General features: G+C 40.3%; 1 pseudogene; it reads right to left on the reverse strand.

The window, feature by feature from the left end:
- Positions 1 to 2,180: 2,180 nt before the first annotated feature.
- Positions 2,181 to 2,971, reverse strand: LOC102839397 (annotated as a pseudogene).
- Positions 2,972 to 19,224: the final 16,253 nt, after the last annotated feature.

Below are 19,224 nucleotides of genomic sequence, written 5' to 3' on the forward strand. Positions count from 1 at the left end.
ACTACTGATCCTTCCTCTTTGTTTCTAACTTTTGCATTCCATTCACCAGAATTAACAGAGCATCTTAATTACATGTTTGATCAATTTCAGACTGAAGAAGTTGGTAGAATTCTTCAGTCTCATTATCACTGGCTTTAGGGGTTCATGCCAAACCCATGAACTCCAAAGTTAGTGGTTCAAGCTCACCAGCCGCTCCTTGGAAACCCTATACAAGGTTGCTATTGGTCAGAATCAACTCAAAGGAACTTAACAACATAGAAATATGAATAAAAATGGTATTAAGTGGTCTTCTTTGTTGAGTGTCAAGTAGGTTCCAACTCAGAGTGACCTGTATAGTGTCCAATGAGCAGCTGGTGGGTTTTTACAGTCCAATTCATTGTGTTGTACCTTAAGATAGATCTTAAAATGCTCTTTTTGATGAATACTGTACCATTCCTCTTTAGTTTGTCATTCCTGATATTGTAAGCCATATGGTTGTATGATTCGAACTGGCCCAAACCAGTATATTTCAGCCTACTAATGCCTATTATAAGGAGCTCTGGTAGCATAGTGGTTACGAATCGGGCTGCAAACCTTAAGGTCAGTGGTTCGAAACTAACAGCCACTCCGTGGGAGAAAGATGAGGCTTTCTACTCCCATAAAGATTTACACCCTTGGAAACCCTGTGCAGGGTTGCTATGGGTCGGAACCGACTTGACGGCACTTAACAACAACAATGCCTATTATACTGAGCTTTGTGTTTTTAAATTCATTTTATAAAACTTCTCATTTTCTTTCAGGTTCATTCTTTGTACATTCCATGTTCCAATTATTAATGAATGTTTGCTGATGTTTTCTTCATTTTGAGTTGTGCCACATCAGTAAATGAAGGTTCAGAAATTTATTCCATGCCTGTCATTAAGGTCAACTCTACTTTGAGGAAGCAGTTCTCCCCTAATCATTTTTTTTTTTTTTGCGGTTTAAAAGTCAGATTTATTAAAGTTTAACTTACATACAATAAAGTACAATTGGGGGAGTCTTAACAAATATGTACTGGTCCTAGAACCATGTGCACAATCTAGATGTGTTGTCCCCCCATAAGTTCCATCCAGTCCCTTTGCAGCCAATTCTCCCCACACAGGCACACGATAAGCAAAATTTTAAGTTACCTACAGGATACAGGGAGTTTTAATGTCCAATAACAAAAATTCTGTCCAAATACCACAAGAACAAAGTCATTTAAGCTATCAAATACAAAATTCACTGGGGAAAAAAAAAAAGACAATGATAAAGCAATTCTCCATATGCAGCATGCCAATTTGCAACCTTGCAGCAAAGCAACTGAATATATTCTTACTAGTCTTCCTTCTCAACTGCCACTTTCTTGGTCGGATCTAACTAACATATTTCAAAGGAGCTCCAAATAAAAATACTCAAGTACTAGAGAGATTCCTTTACCAAAAACTACTTGAGTTCTATCACAGACCTATCAAAACTTCTAGGTCTCTTTAAAAAGATTCCCTAGTTACGTTAGTCTTATAAAGCCCATACAACTTTGGATACACCAAACTTCTGTTAATTTTTGCCAATTAAAATGTTAAAACGTCTTTTATTTGTTCTCTTTCCCATATTCATTACTTGAACTCAACTTGGGAATACCAAAATAAAGTAAATTTAGCATGTGAATCCCCAAAGTATCTAAGTTACCATAGGTTTCCACTCTCTATTGTATTTGAAATATTTTTTATTTTATTGTTATCTCCATAATTTATTTTTATCAGACTTTCTAGACAGAAAAATAAACACATTAATGTGGAAGAATGATTTAGCTGAATCATCCTTCATTAGTGCTGGTCCTAATGAAGGCAGTCTTGCAACATTTGAAATTCAGATAACTTTATTTAAATTGAAAACACTCAATTTAAAAACTGTATTTAGTTAAGACCCTTTTATTATAAAAAGCCTAAGAGTACTTCTAGATAGGGCAGAAATATTTCTAAGTTAACAAGAGCAGATTTGACTTTGGACTTTTTTTCTTTAGATAAATTTTATAGAGTAGAAAAAAATTAGGTTATTTACAGAAAATATCTACCTATGTATTCAGAGGTACAAATTTGGTGATAGAAAGACTTAAGTGTATATGGTTGTATCTCAAGCAGTTCTCAAAGAGCTTTGTTAATTTTCTTGGATCTTAAGTGTGTCTAAGATGCTTCTTCATCTTCAATCTTGGGAGCCAAATAGTACTTTAAGTGTCCCATATCAGCAATTTTATATTCTAGAACAAGGGGTACATCAGCAGACATACTGAGTGTAACTGTAGCAGACAATGGTGTGGCTTTTGTAAAGAAGTTCAGGTATCTAAGTGCAAAAGTTAGCTGAACTGGCTCATTCATCTCTATGGTAATTGCTTCCTCCTCTTTATCAACATTACTTGTTTGTGATAATTCAATGTTTCCATTTCCAAGTTCTCCACTTGCAGAAAATTTCACTCCATCTTTTGCACAGCAAATGACAACAGTATCTCAAATATGACTGAGATTTCAACATATATGTGCAAATTCACCAGAAGGCATCTTTACTATACAGCTGTACTCTTGTTCTGGAATTCCAAGTTGTTCAACATCTAAATCCATTAACTTCATTTCATAGTCTGAAACTTTTTCTTGGTTTGGTGCTTCAAATACTAGTGCCAGCATGTCTGCATTATCTTCAGCCCTTAGTGTAATGGTGTCTTCATTGCCAGCACATTTCAGTATTTTGGACAAGCTGGTGAGGTTCACGCCCATGGCTAGGTTGCGGTCTCAGCGGTAGGTGTCGAAGCCTTTGGAGCGCAGAGTGAGCTGCACAAGGGAGACGTGGGACGAGTTCATACTCTGCAGGTTCAAGCCGCCTGAGCTGATGTCCCAGCAGGCCTCATTGATGAGGTCAGGTCCTTCAGTGCCTCTAACACATTCTTCAGGATGGAGCCCTGGACCAAGCTCGCCTCGAACATGGTGGCGGTGTCTCAACGACACGGCTACACGTGGGTGGAAAGTAGGGAAGTTTAGCTGGCTGAGGCCTCATGAGGATCAGAGCTTCAGTTGAAGACCAAAAGAACTACTACTAGCTTGCTGCATCTGCAACAGTTTAATGTTCTCCCCTAATCATTTTTTGAGTGCCTTCCCAACTTGAGGGGCTCATCCTCTGGTACTATCTTAATTAGAGAGTGTTCTGCTGGTGTTCATAAGGTTTTCAGTGGCTAACCATTTAGAAGTGGCCCACTTCTCCTACTTCCTAGTGTTAGTCTGGAAGCTCAGTTGAAACCTGTCCACCATGGGTAACCCTGATAGTATTTTAAATACTGGTGGCATAGCTTCCAACATCACAGCAACACATAAGCCACCACAGTGTGACAAACTGACAGAAAAGCCATGGTTAGGTAACATGGATTTTAACAATTAGTGGAGAAGAAACAATACTTTGAGTTATGGTGTTGGCAAAGAATTTTAAGTATACCATGGACTACTAGAAGAACAAATAAATGTGTGTTGGAAGAAGTACAACCAGAATGCCCTTTAGAAGTGAGGATGGTGAACCTTCATCCCACATACTCTCGACATGTTATCAGGAGGGCTCAGTCTCTTGAGAAGGACATCATGCTTGGTGAAGTGGAGGGCCAACAACAACAAAAAGGAAACCCTTAAAGGTAGATTGACACAGTAGCTGCAATGATGGGCTGAAGCATAGGAACGAATGTAAGGATGGTGTAGGCCTGGGCATGTTCTCTTCTGTTGCGCATAGCGTCTCTATGAGTTGGAACTGATTTGACTGACACCTAGCAAGAGTGGGATATATATATTCCAAGGGGCTTTTGATGCTGTGGTTGATGGGATAATACTGACAGTGATACAGCCCTCCAACAGATGGCAGCACACACTAAAAGAGGGATTGTTGCTGTTCAGTGCCATTGAGTCAGTTTCAACTCAGTGACCCTGTATAGGGCTTCCAAGGAGCAGATGCTGAGCTTGAATGCTGACCCTGCTTCCAACTAAAGCCCAGAGATGAAGAATGTAGGTGGGCACTATACATATATGTCTCAGAGGTCATAAAAGGGTCAACTCTGAGCTGCTAGAGAGATTGTAGGGAGAGGTAGATGCTAGTAACTAGACAGTTACTGGGAGATTGAAGCTCCTGTCTGCCCACTGCCCACTCCACACACTTCCTGGTTAGTGAAATGAGCCTGCACCAATCAGTAACTTAATCCAAATAATCCCTTGAAAATAGCCTCACTTCAATGAATTATTCAAAGTAAGTTAATCAGAACTTATTAAGTATCTTTTTAATAAGATACACTCACCTCTGCCCTAGCAAGCTTTTTTTTTTTTTTTTTAAATGACCTCCGTATGCACTCTCCTAACAATCCATTCCGTTGGTACTGACCTAGGGTATAGCTCAATGATAGATAGTTGAAGTTCTGTTGATGTGACGATGAGGTGTTCAGTGGTTGAGGCAGGAGAATGCTGCCAACAGCTAATACTGGAGCCATCCTAAGCTATTATATATATTTATAATAGCTAATTTAATCTTCACCTTGTGAGGCAGGCGCATTATTCCATCTTTGAAGAAGAAAATGGAGGCACAGAGAGGTTAAGTAATTTTGTCCAAGGTCATGCAGCTAAACTGTCACTCAGATTCAATTCTAGGCTACCTGACTCTACAGTCATGCTTTGAACTATGATGTTTAACCAAGAGTGTTGGGACAGAAAAGGGTCCTTCAGGCAAGCCATTCTCGTAGACACAAAAGGGTGCAGGGGTGAAGAGCCCAGTGAAGCTCTGCTTACAGTCAGGTGGAGTCAGACTTAAATGGGAGCTGGGTGTTGTTTCACTGTTGGCAAACCATGTCTCTGTCCTTGTAGACTGTATGACTGTATAGCCACCAATTGTAAGCTTGTGACACCGATAGTTCTGTTCTCAAGTGACTTGTGAAGAATGAAGTCAGTGAGGCATATGAGTAGCTTAGTATTGGACTAGGCCTTGATAGCCACTCATTGAATGCTTGGGGACATTCAGTAGGACAGACCCTCAGAGGACACAATGGTCCTTGAGTATGTGAAGAGTCATGCACTAATATAAAATGATGGGGTATTTCACAAGCGATCTGTAGCAAGTATAAATTGTAAGGCCATAGGGAACCTGGGAAAGGCTGACTGGAGAGTGGTTCTGCAAACCACAAACACCACTGAGGCCAAGATGCACTTGGTACACTGGAATGGATGGTTGGGTAAGTTCTTTGAACTGTACTTGAAGAGGATGGGGCCATTTTTCTGAGGCATGACAGGAGTGTGTAGATGTGCACATGAGTGGGAAGGTGAGAACAGAGGCTTGGATCTAACATTATTTCAAAAAAACTCTGGAAATAGAGGTCAAGAGAGATAGTTTTGCATAAAAGGCTGTAATATGTGGGGGGAATACAATTATCTACCTCTGAAATATGTTTCAAATTTGAAACCAGCCAACATCCTATTCAAGGCCACCATTGCTTTTCTTCTGGATTCCTGAAGTAGTCTTCTAATTGCACTCCCTCATTCCATTCTTGTCTCTACCCTATCCATTCACCACACAACTGAGTACTCTTTAAAAAATGCAATCTGTTCCTCTCACTCTTAGAATAAAAGCCAAACTCTTAACTGTGTGATCTGGCTCTGCCTTCCTCTTGGATCTCATCTCTCACTCTTTCCCTCTTGCTGTCTCTACTCTAGTCCCACTGGCCTCGTTTCTGATACTTGAACACACCAAACTCATTCCTGCTGCAGGCTCTTTGTAATATCTGTTCCCTATGCCTAGAATACTACCCTCCTCACTCCATATTTTTGCATAATTGGCTCAGGTCTTGATCCAAACATTAAGTCTTCCAACTTCCTGACCACCCTAGCCCTTGACCCCCATTCCCTCTGGGTCACCATATATTTCATTAGCCCACTGCCATCGAGTTGATTCTGACTTATAGCCACCCCTTTAGGAAAGAGTAGAACTGCTCTTTATGGTTTCTGAGACTGTAAATCCTTTTAGGAGCAAACTGCTTAATCTTTCTCCTGTAGAGTGCCTGGAGGGTTTGAACTGCTGACTTTGTAGTTAGCAGCCCAATGCTCAACCCACTGCACCACTATGGTTTCTATCTGTTCCCTTAATGGATTTCATTTCCTTCATAGTACTTATCAGTATCTGAAAGTCTCTTGTTTGTTCATTTATATGTTTACAGGTTTATTGCAAGTCTCCCCAGTAGCCTGAACTGGTGCTTATTTGCCTCCTCCTTGGATGTATTCACAGAGCACCTGGATCAGTTCCTAGTGATTAGAGGCTTCATAAATAAATAATATATAATTTCTATCAATAATACATTTTTAAACAGTATACATATTCTAGTGAAAAAGAATACCTGTATATAGACCAAGAGGTAGTCATTCAAACAGAACAAGGAGATACTGAATGGTTTAAAATCAGGAAAAGTGCACATCAGGGTTGTATTCTTTCATCATACTTATTCAATCTGTATGCTGAGCAAATAATCCAAGAATCTGGGTTAAATGAAGAAAAATGTAGCATCAGGATTGGAGGAAGACTCATTAACAACCTGCAATATGCAGATGATACAACCTTGCTTGTTGAAAGTGAAGAGGACCTAAAATATTTACTGATGAAGATCAAAGACCATAGCCTTCAGTACAGATTGTCAAGACAAAACAAACAAACAAACAAACTACTCATGACTGGACCAATAAAAAACATCATGGTAAATGGAGAAAAGATTGAAACCATCAAAGACTTCCTTTTGCTTGGATCCACACTCAACATTCATGGAAACAACAGTCAAGAAATCAAACAATACTATAGCAATAGGCAAATCTGTTACACAAGACCTCTTTAAAAGTGTTCAAGACTAAAGATGTCAGTTTGGGGACTAAGTTTCACCTGACCCATGCCATGGTATTTTCAGTCACCTCATATGCATGTGAAAGTTGGACCATGAATAAGGAAGACTGTAGAAGAAATGATGGATTTGAATTATGCTGGAGACAAATATTGAAAGTAGCATGAACTGCAAAAGAACAAGCAAATCTATACTTGAAAGAAGTACAGCCAGAATGCTCTTGAGAAGTGAGGACGGCTAGACTTTGTCTCTCCTACTTTGACGTACTGTCAAGATGGACCAGTCCTTGGAGAGGGACATTATGCTTGGAAAAGCAGAGCGTTAGCCAAAAAGAGGAAGATCCCCAATGATACAGATTTACATAGTAGCAGTAACAATGGGCTCAAACATAACAGTATTAGGTAGTGTTCTATTGTACACAAGGCAGCTTTGAGTTGGAACCAACTTGATGCCACCTAACAACAGTGAAAAAGATAAATTAATTTTGTTTCCATTTAATTGAATACTGATGTAGTCTTAGGATAATGACAATAATATTTTAACATAATTTTGTGTGGTTCATCCAACCCCACAAAATCTGAAATTACACATGGCTCAGAATAAATGAAGTTTGCATAGAAAACTAAAAACACCAGGTGCCACGATGGATAGATTCCTATTTTTAAATATTATGAAAATATAAACTATAATGTTTATGTGATAAAGAACTTACAGTTTGTAAAAGTTATCATTTGTATCACTAGTAAAGACAGAGAATATCAGTATAATACAAAAATCTGGCTAACTGTATTTTCTTTATTGATTTCTTTGACTAACATAATGGTATGGAATATTTATTTAGAGTATGTTAAAATATTAGTACTATACCTGGGTATTACGCACTGCTGATGGCATAGTGGTTTACCAGTTGGGCTGCTAATCACAAAGTCAGCAGTTCGAATCCAACAGTCGCTCCACAGAAGAAAGATGAGACTTTCTGAGTACTGGTATGGCACTGTAGGATAAGCACTGTACTACACATTTGGTTTGAATCTTAAGGTCAGTGATTCAAATTCACCAGTCACTCCTCGGAAACCCTATACAGGGTTGCTATGAGTCACAATCAACTCGACGGCACTTAATAACAGCAAAGAATTGTAGCCTTGGAAACCATATACAGGGTCGCTATAAGTTGGAACCAACTCGACAGCATCCCACCACCTGAATAGTAATTGCATTTGCCTGTTTATGTTATTTCTGGGCTTTATTTAACATTTTTATGTTTAAAGGCTCTTCATGGATACCCCTCTGGGATATAATAATATTCTATTCCTCACATGACTAAATTTGGTCATATTCACTGATTGTGTCCTTGCAGAGAAGTAAATATTAATGCTGGCTGGTTTTGAAGTAAAAATCCTTGGAGAGGCACCTCTTCTTTCCACATTTAGAAACCTCTGCTTATAGGCTTTAACACTTGGATGGAAGTATTTTTAAAGTAACTTGTGAAGATTTGGAAGAGATTTTATTTTTAATATCCCAGATTGCATCCTGTGCATTTGGTTGGTTTTGTTGCATGCGCTCCATCTGTCTTGGAGATACAGAAAACTCAATAGGGGGAAAATGGAAAGGAAAACATTGTTTCCCCGGTTTTAGAAAATATCTAAAAACAACTTCTCATGTAGATTTAGCACATGGATCTCTTCATTTCTAACTTCCAGAATACTTCCCAGCTGTCTGTCAGCCCTCCAAACCAGTGCATTGGGCCCAGATGCATCTGCCTCTAAACAGGGAAAGGGAAACAGCTTAGTTACTCACCAGTGAGAAACTCCACAGGCTTGAAAGGATTTTTGCAAGGCCTCTGGTTTGAAAGACTTTTGTATAACTTACCACTTCAGATAAATTTAATGAAACACCCCGCTTGGTTCTCCTACTATGAGTTCCCTCAAGTGAGAATACAGTCAGTTTACTTGCTGGCTACAGTTTGGGATCTTTGCTTTCTTTAATATTTTAAGATTAAGTCCTGGATGTAAAATCTGGAAAAAAAACAGTTTGTTTTTCTTTTTCCTTTCTCTATCCCCAGTTGCACCTGAGAATGAAAAAAGTTGAAATTTTACTCCTCACTGGACATCACTTTCAATTTCAAGCTCCTATTATCTTTTTTGTTTTGAAATCACTAGAGAGAATAGTTAGTAAAGTTCTTTGCTTCTCTGAAAATCAGTTGATCATGTTTGTAATTGGAGAGCTTCACAGATTGGGTGTCTGGGCGATCAAATTGTGTTTATTCCCTACTTTTGTTTCATGCTATATTTATGTTTTTGCTGGGTGTCTTGTATCTTTAGTATGGGAGCTTCTGAGACTACAGATCTTTTATGATGTGCGAGGCACCAAATAAAATACAGATTTTCCATCTTTTAGTATTATCTCACAAAAGGGACTTTAATCTAGAGCTATAAAGTGACGCCTTTTTGGTGTGTCAATCTGTAAACAATTCTGTGAATAGAGTCAAATCTTCAACAAGCAAAACTCACAGCCCTCAAGTCCAGGAGATGACAACATACTGCATTGGGATGATGCTGGTACCCTCACTTTATAATAAGTCTAACAATAAATTAACAAACTATTTTCAATCAAAATTAGACTGTTGGAGAAGGTAGAATCATGTGATATTTAAAGCTGACTTAACAGTTTACAGGGTTTTACAAATTAGCTCAAATTGATAAACCATTTGTGCCTACCCCACATAATATCACATTTTCTCATGTGCTATGAGTCACCTTAGAGCTCTGTTCACTTGCCATCAATATCTCCTATCCTATTTCATGACCTTGTCATCACCCAGAACGGCTTCACCTCTGAAATCATGAACTTTGAAATTCTTCCCTGACCAGGCCAATGCCCTTACCTCCCTAACCATCTTTCCTACCAAGCTTTGGACTTTCCAAGGCAGTGGTGGTGGTGTGCCATGGAGTCAGTTCCAACTCATAGCAACTCTGTATAGAGTTTCCAAGGCTGTAGATTTTTACAGGAGCAGAGAGCCTCATCTTTTCCCCACAGAACCACTGGTACTTTTGAATTAGCTGACTTTGAGGTTAGCAGACCAACTCATAACCACTATGCTACCAGAGCTCCTTTGCTGTCCTATCTCAGGGCTGGGTTTTCTAGAGAAGCAAAACCAGTGAAGCTATATATACAGAGAAATTTACAACAAGAAAATGGCTGACACAGTTGTAGACGCAGGCAAGTTCCAAGTCTGTGGGTCAGACGTCAGGCTGTGACTGCAGAGGTCAACAGGTAAGATGGCAGGCTACTGACAACTCCTAGGATTGGCAGGCAACATGGCAGACCGTGGGCTCAAGTCCAAAGAACCAGATGCCAGATGACTAGCCAAATACAGGATCCAGAGCCAGCAAAAAGCAAGCAAGTCTTGCCCAAATGTCCAATTTATTGTAGGTAGGCCATGCCTCTGAGGAAACTTTCTATCAACTGATTATCTCTTCATAGAGTTCATCATGGAAGTGATCATATTAGATCTCATCATGGGCAATTACTATGTCTTAGCTGACAAACTACTGCAAATCATGCCCAGTCAAGTTGAGACGACATTTAAAATATCACAAGCCCTATCCCTCTTGACTTTTTTTTGTAAGAAAACTCTCATCATCAAACACCATCCCTTGTTCCTTTGACTTCCTGGCACAGCCAATTGTCAAAGCCTCATCTGTTTTCTTTAGCATTTGAATGTTACTGGAGAAAATCACATAGAAATGTAGTCAGGTGCTAACACAAACTTTGTTATTTCATATCTCAGCAGGGACCTAAGGCCACTCTGAAACTCTTTGATCATTCCTCACTGAGTCCATAATTTACCTGATATGAAACAGGTAGGACTAGATAACATGAATCAGAGACACTTTACATATACAACAGTTGCCACTGAATTGTTTCTAACTTGTGCTAACTCCATGCGTGTCAGAGTAGACGTATGTTCCATCGGGTTTTTAATGGCTGCCTCTTTAGAAGTAGATTGGTAACCCTTACTTCCGAAGCATTACTGGGTGGAATAGAACATTAAAACTTTTGGTTAGCGACGTATAGTGTTACCCATTTGTAGCTTTCAGGGACTTCCCACAGACACTTAGAGCTACGTTATTGAAAATACGAGCATATTTAAAAATTCATTTCCTGTCTATGGATTTCATGTAGAATCAAACTTTTTCCTTTGTGTGTATGTGTTTCCTCTAATTTTCTAGTTTTCCAAATGGATTAGTTTCTACTGAGAGATATTATGCTGTTGTTGTTATTAAGTGCTGCTGAGTTGACTCTGATCCATACCGACCCTGTATAGGGTTTCCGAGAAGCAGCTGGTGAGCTTGAACCGCCGACCTTGCAATTCAAATGGCTTTGCAGTCTGGCGCATTAATCCACAATGCCACACCAGGACTCCGAGAGGTATTACAGCATCTAAAATAGTCACAAAATATTTCCTACATACTTACCATGATGGTGGGGATACAATTGTGATTAAAACAAACAGTTGCCCTCTTGGAGTTCTTACTTCATGGTGAGGGACAGACACTAAGCATATAAGTGACATATTCGCTATGTCAGAGGTGAAAGTTGGAGGTGACAGAGCCCTGAAGAGGTGGCAGAGGTTGTGAGGTGTGCTGTGGAGAAGCTGCTTAGTGTGTTAGGTACCAGATGACCTGGGTTCAAACCCTAGTCTAGAATTTACTATAGGCATAACCCAGGGCAAGTAACCTTTGTGACTCAGTTTCCGATCTGTAAAATGGAGATTATTTTAGTAACACCGAAGAGTTATGTGAATTAAATGACAATGCACAGAACATTTACCAGGTACATGATAAACATATCAGTTTATTTAAATGCTAACCAGTTTCTTTAAAATGGGGGCTCAAGGAAGGCCTCACTGAGGAGGTGATCAAATCCCTGAAGGAGATAAAAAGGAGCAAGCAGTTTTGTTTTCTGATGGAAAGCATTCAAGGTAGAAGGAAGGTGAGTGGGGAATGCTCCCTGAGATAGAAATTTCAAGGAGTGCAGGGCAATAGGGCCAGAGGGAATGGAGTGGGAGAGATGAGGGAAGGGGCCTGGGCTGTGTTGGGCCTTGAAGGCACTGTCTCTGAGTGAGACGAGACGGGGTCTCTGGAGGGTCTGAGCAGAGGGGTGGTCCAATTTAACTTTCATATTAAAAGCACAGCTTTAGCTGCTCAGTCGTGACTGGCAGAACACCAGTCAGGAAGCTATTTCAACAACATCTTTCCAAAATAGCATTTTAGCTCCAGTCCTTTGCTTTAGAACCTGCAGAGAATAAGGGCCATCCTGCAGTGCACAGTACAAGACTTCTGTTTCGCTTAGGCCCTGAGAACTAAATCCTCCACTTAGAATTTTATACATCAGAGGTTTCGAGCATTTTCCAAAGACTAACGTCTGGCTCTGTACATTTCAAAGCCCATTCTCCCCCAGACTCCTGTTCTCACCCAACACAGAGACACCTAGCTGCCTTGGAGCATGCGTTCTCCACCTCAGCCGGAGAAACAGTTATGTAAGGCACTGCAGAGGACATCCAAGTTCACAGGCGCTGCCTTTCCATTCCATCCCCAGCTGTGTTCTGACATCCTCAAAGACTGGTACCAACTATTGTTACCCACAGCCACCTTTCCACCTTCTTCTCAAACTCCCAGCAAACCCTGCCTGCACTCGCCTATCGGTCAGTTCTACTTTGTCACATGGGATTGATATGAGTCAGAATTGGCTTGACATTACAAACTCTTTGTCATTTTGTTGTTATTAAGTGCCATTGAGTTGGTTCCAACTCATAGTGACCCTGTGTAGGGTTTCCAGGGAGCAGCTGATGGATTTGAACCACCAGCCTTGAGCTTCAAGCCAACATTGCAGTTGAGTTCTTATCCTACAGCACCACCAAATCATGTAGTCAAAATAATATAGAAAAAAGTATGGTAGATGGGTCAATATTTTGTTTTTCTGAATTTTATAAGGTTTGTGATATTTATTTAAAACTTTGTAACTTATTTCTTTTTTCATACTAAATGAACACTTTTCTCTCATTTTGATTTTGTAAATTTTGTGTTCCTTTTCTTTAAAAAGGCCCTCCTCACAATTGTACAAATCTCAAGTCCTACAAGTCTGTCTAGAGAAAATAGGAAATGAATGAATGCCTTCAGTTTTCTTCTTCTTTAGACTTACCAATATGTTTAATTATACTTCAAATTTTTATTCATCAAGGAGTAGTAGACTGACCCTACTCCTTCTGGGGTTCCTAGTCTGTCCCTCAACTTATGTGCTTGATGGCCTCTGCTCTACCCACCTCCTTTGGGACCTTTCTCTCCCCACTGACCTCCCTACCCTTGGATCACCAAACTCTTTCTCTTCCCTGGCTCATCCTTGTAGATCACAAACATGCTCAAAATGGTCATCCTATTTTGACCATTCTACTCCCTTGATAGCATTTAAAAAACAACAACAAACTCCAGACTGACCAGGCCTCCTGATTCCTTCTGTCTTAGACTGGATTCTCTATAGAAGCAAACCCAGTGAAACTTATATATGTATCTATAAAGAGAAGTTCATATCAAGGATATAGCTCACATAGTTGTAGGGGTGGGAGAGTCCCAAGTCTGGGTCAGATGAACCTAGATCAGTGGGTCAGATGGCAGGCAGGCAGATCAGCAAGTAACAGAGCAGGCCACTGACACAAATCCAAAGAACTGAAGGTTGGAGGACAAGCTAGATAGATACAAGACCCAGCAGGAAGCAAGAAAGCTCTGCCTGAGTGTCTAATATATTTGGAAGCAGGTCACACCCAGAAGAAACTTCTTTTCAAATGTTTCACTGCTCATAGCAGAGTTGATTACATTAGATTAGATCTCATTATGGGGAGAACTATAGTTCTATATAGAGATAGATATAGAACTATATCTCAAGTAGTTGAGATATAGTTATTTTCAATAACCTCATATGCATGTGAAAGCTGGACAGTAAATAAGGAAGACCATAGAAGAATTGATGCATTTGAGTTATGGTGTTGGAGGAGAACATTGAAAGTGCCATGGGCTGCCCACAGAACCAACAAATCTGTGTTGGATGAAGTGCAGCCAGAGTGCTCTATGGAGGCCAAGATGGCCAAACTTCATTTCTCATACTTCAGACATATTGTCAGGAGGGAGCAGTTTCTGGAGAAGGATATCATGTTTGGTAAGGTCAGAGAAAAAGAGGAAGACCCCCAACGAGATGGATTGACCAAGTGGCAGCATCGATGGACTCAAGGGTGGCAACAATAGTGAGGTTGGCCCAGGATCGGGCAGTGTTTCGTTCTGTTGTGCATAGGGTCACTATGAGTTGGTACTCACTCGATGGCACCTAACAACAACAACAACATATCTCAACTGCCAAACCACTGAGAATCCTGGCCCGGTTAAACTGATGCCAAACCTTAACTATCACACCAACCCTGTATACACAGGGTTGTATACAGATTTGTAGGGTTTCCAAGGAGTGACTGGTGGGTTTGAACTGCCAGCCTTTCTGTTAGCAGTCCAGTGCTTATCCTACAGTACCACACTAGCTACGTCACTGGTATCCTACCCAACCCCTCTTCCAAAAAGGCATGGAACTAGCTAAAACTCTAATCTGATCACAACAATCCTTTGTTTTCAATATTGCCACTGTCTTCAGAATAAAACCCAGCCTCCTTAGCATAGGCTTCTGCCCACTTTTGTTGCCCAGCTTCTGCAACTCTGTCTAGTCACTCCTCTGGAAGACTTTTTGAGTTATCCAAACAGCAGCATAGTCTAGGGGCTGAAATGTGGGCTCTGAAGCCAGATATTGAGTTCAAATCCAGAATCTGGCTCTACCATTCACTAGCTTCATGACTTTGGTAAAATTCTGAAGCCTCTCTATGCCTACATTCTTCAGCTTTGAAATGGGAACAATAGTAGCCGTTGGGCCACAGGGTGGTAAGAATTCAGATATGATACACCCGAAATGAATTCCAACAACATATTGCCCTGGGCAGTTCTGCTGTTAAAGACCTCTTGAAAGTGTTAAAAAGAAAAGATATCACTTTGAGAACTTAAGTGCACTTGACCCAAGCCATGGTATGGCACTGTAGGATAAACACTGGACTGCTAATGGCAAGGCCAGTGATTCAAACTCACCAGCCACTCCTCAGAAACCCTATACAGGGTTGCTATGAGTCGGAACTGACTCGACAGTACTTAACATAACATATAACATATGGATGGAAAAGCTAGATAAAGAAAAATGGATGCATTTGAATTATGTTGGCAAAGATTATTGTATATACCATGACTGTCAGAAGAGTGAACAAGTCTGTCTTGGAAGAAGTACAGTCAGAATGCTCCTTAGAAGACAGGATGGTGAGACTTTGTCTCATGTACTTTGGACGTGTTATCAGGGGGATCAGTCCCTGGAGAAGGACATCGTGCTAGGTAAAGTAGAGGGTCATTGATAAAGAGGAAGACCCTTAGTAAGATGGACTGACACAGTGGCTACAACAATGGGCTCAAACAGAACAAGTATGAGGATGTTCGGGCAGAGTTTCATTCTGTTGTACATAGGATGAGTCAGAATCAACTTGATGGCACCCAATAGCATCACATGTGAAATGTATAGAAAGTGTTCACTAGCAGTTTTTAGTTGCTGTTGAGTTGGCTTTGACTTATGGAGTCCCCATAGACAACAACAGAAAATATTGTCTGGTCCTGTGACATCTTCAGGATTGTTGGTATGTTCAAGTCCATTGTTAGGCTGTTGTGTCAACCCATCTATTGAGGGTTTCCCTCATTTTAACTGACCCTCTATTTACCAGTCACCATGTTTTTTCTAGCTATGGTTCTTTCCTGATGACATGCTCAAAGTACAACTTGCTATCTTTGCTTCTAAGGAACATTCTGGTTGTATTTGGAACCTTTTATTACCTCTTTTTGTGTGTAAGAACCTTTCTCTCCTTTATCCCTTAACACTTTGCTCAGGCACCACATCCTCCTCAGTACCTTCCCTGCCCCCAGGCTGGACTAGATGCACAGCTCCGGACTCACTCGCTTGGCTCCATCACCCTCTCTCACTTGGCTCCATCACCCTCTCTCACTCAGCTCACTGCGTGGTGTGGTCATTGCTTACCTGCCTGGATCCTGCACAGAACTCGTGGTCCTCCGGACAGGAACAGTGGCTCCCTGGTCTTTCTCTTTGTAACTCAGCTGCCTAGAGCCAGGTGCAAGCTGGTGTTTGGCAAGTGTTTAGAGAGTAAATGGACCAAAGAAACCGAATAAAAATCAAAGGACAAAAGTGTTAAAAAATAAAGAATAGGCCTCCTCTACCACTCGCCTGTAATTTGTTTTTCAAAGTATTGTATACTCCATGGATTTATCTTACTGTTTTTCTCAGAGGCCCTGTCTGTATTGAGTTGTTTCCTGGCCAACTCTTGAGCCTGATAGCATCATGGTTTTGTAAAAGAGAGTGAAAAAAAGTAGTATGTGTTGGCAGTGAGGAGGGAGCTGGTAGAAGAAGGAAGTTCTCAGTCTGTTCCTAGGTGACAGGTATCCAGGGACACTACTTTTACCAAAGGAGACTACAACAGTCGAAATAAGATTGCAAATGTGTACTTAAGAACAGAAGAGAAAATCTCACCTGCTGAGTTGAGTCCTGGCTTAGGGCCTGTCTGTCCTGGTTTAGGGCCTGTCTGTCCTGGCTTAGGGCCTGTCTGTCCAACATGACAATGGCTCTCTACCTTTTGTTGGACTATTCTTCCCTTTCTTTATTAAATTACAAAATATGTGTAATTCACTTCTTTTAAAAAAAGTTGGGCAATACAGAGGGATAAAAAGGAAGAAGTAAAGGGCCTCAGCCTCCAGGTCATACTCTCCATAAGTAATCTCTGTTTCAGTGCATATTAAAAACCACAGATATAATGAAAAACATATATAGGTAGATATGTTGTTGTTGTTGTTGTTATGTGTCGTGAAGTCGGTTCTGACTCATAGTGACCCTGTACAGAGTTTCCAAGGCTGTAAATCTTTACGGGAGCAGAAAGCCTCATCTTTCTCCTGCGAACGGCTGGTAGTTCCGAACTGCTGACCTTGCGGTTCGCAGCCCGATTCATAACCACTACGCTACCAGAGCTCCTATAGATAGATATAGTAAAAATAAATGTGTAATATTTTCTGTTGTAAAGTCTGCATTTCAATATCTGCATTTCAATGACATTAAGATAAATGGAGAAAAGATGGAAGTTGTCAAAGACTTCATTTTGCTTAGATCAACCATAAACACTTACAGAAGCAGTGGTCAAGAAATCAAACAACATACTGCATATGGTAAATCTGTGGCACAAGAACTCTTTAAAGTATTTGAGAACGAAGATGTCAGTTTGAGGACTAAAGTGTGCCCGACCCAAGTCATGGTATTTTCAATAACCTCATATTCATGTGAAAGTAAAACTGTGAATAAAGAAGACCATAGAAGAATTGATGAGTTTGAGTTATGGTGTTGTAGAAAAATATTAAGACTACCGTGGGCTGCCAAAAGAACAAACAAATCTGTGTTGGAAGAAGTACAGCCAGAATACTCCTTAGAAACTAGGATGGTGAGACTTTGTCACTCATACTTTGGCCATAGTATTGGGAGGGTCCAGTTCCTGGAGAAGGACATCATGCTTGGTAAAGTGGAGGGTCAGAAAAAATGAAGAAGACTCTAATAAGATGGATTGGCACAGTGGCAGCAGGAATGGGCTCAAGCATGGCAACCATTGTGAGACAGGCACAGGAGTGGGTAGTGTTTTGTCCTGTTGTGCATAAGGTCACTATGAGTCGGTACTGACTCAATGGCATGTAACAGCAACACAATTATATTTACTATTTGGTGCAGCCATTCTTGTTGTTATTGTTAAGTTCCAATGAGTCAGTTCTGACTCATAGTGAGCAGTTCAAAACTACCATGTATTCTGTGGCAGAAAAATGAGGCTTTCTGCTCCTCTAAAGATTACAGCCTTGAAAACCCTATACAGGGTCACTATGAGCAGGAACTGACTCCACGGCACACCACCACCATCACCATAAGGTGAATAGTAACTCCTTACAACAAAGCATTGAAGATCAAAAGGACTGGGCTTTCCAAGAGACAAAGTTCAGGAAGGGGTAGGGAAGAAGGACCAATGGAAATGGGAATGACAGGGAGGACGTGTGAAGAGTGCTGTTACCTTGCAGGGATCACAATACCACAAAACAAAACATGTCTGAATTGTTGAATGGAAAACTGTTTTGTTCTATAAATTTTCATCCAAATCGCAACAAAAAGTTTTTGTTTTTTTTTTTAAATAAAAAACCACACATTTTTCATCACCCTTAGCAGAAATTCAGTACCCTCTAAGCAATATTTCCCCCTCTTCCCTGTTCCTGGTAACCACTAACAGACTTTGGTTCTCTATGTAGTTGCCTACTCTAGGTTTTTAATGTAAGTCAGATCATATAATATTTATCTTCTCATGTCTGACTTATTTCACTCAACATCATGTTTTCAACTTTCATCCATGTCATAATATGTATCAGAACTTAATTTTTTTTTCTGACTAAACAATATCCCATTGTATGAATATACCACTTTTTTTTAATCTACTAATTTGTTGATGGGCATTTGGGTTATTTCCACCTTTTGGCCATTGTGAATGAAACTTCAATGAACATTATCCATGTAAATTTTTTAAAAGCATATAGGGAGGTTCACATGTCCAGCATGGTTGTAACCGTGCTTTGAAAAAAAAAAAAAATCGGATGTGTAAATAAAAGTATGTTAGTTTTGCATGGAGGGACAAGCTGGATGGAAATACATGCATTTTCTACATGGGGATGGAAAAATATGTATACTTAGTATATAATACATACAAGGAACCCTTCCTATCTGTACCTGTAGCATAGGAGTGGAATAGACAGCAAGCTTGGCTTTGCCGTTTCTCACTGGTTCGTTACTCAACAACTCAGGGCCATCTAGGATGTGCCAAACTTACAGAGATTAGTAACCAAGTATCCAGCACATGAGGATGCTCAATCAAATGAAGCCACCTATTCTGGGAGCCCTGGATTTCTTGATTTAGAATATCTGGACTGGAAGTCAATGTTGGGATGGGGTGTGAGGTGCTTAAGAAGTGTGCCTGGGAGCAGATGACATATCTCTTCAGTCTTTTCAGTGAATCTTAAGTGCCTCCCTCCCATGCACACTACACCCACACTCCTCCACCACACCTTTTTTTTTGAAGGCAGATTTATAAATTTATTTGATCATAAACTGTTAGTTTTCATCCACATTGA

This window comes from Chrysochloris asiatica, unplaced genomic scaffold (assembly GCF_000296735.1).
Source record: "Chrysochloris asiatica unplaced genomic scaffold, ChrAsi1.0 scaffold00194, whole genome shotgun sequence".
Classification (NCBI taxonomy): domain Eukaryota; kingdom Metazoa; phylum Chordata; class Mammalia; order Afrosoricida; family Chrysochloridae; genus Chrysochloris; species Chrysochloris asiatica.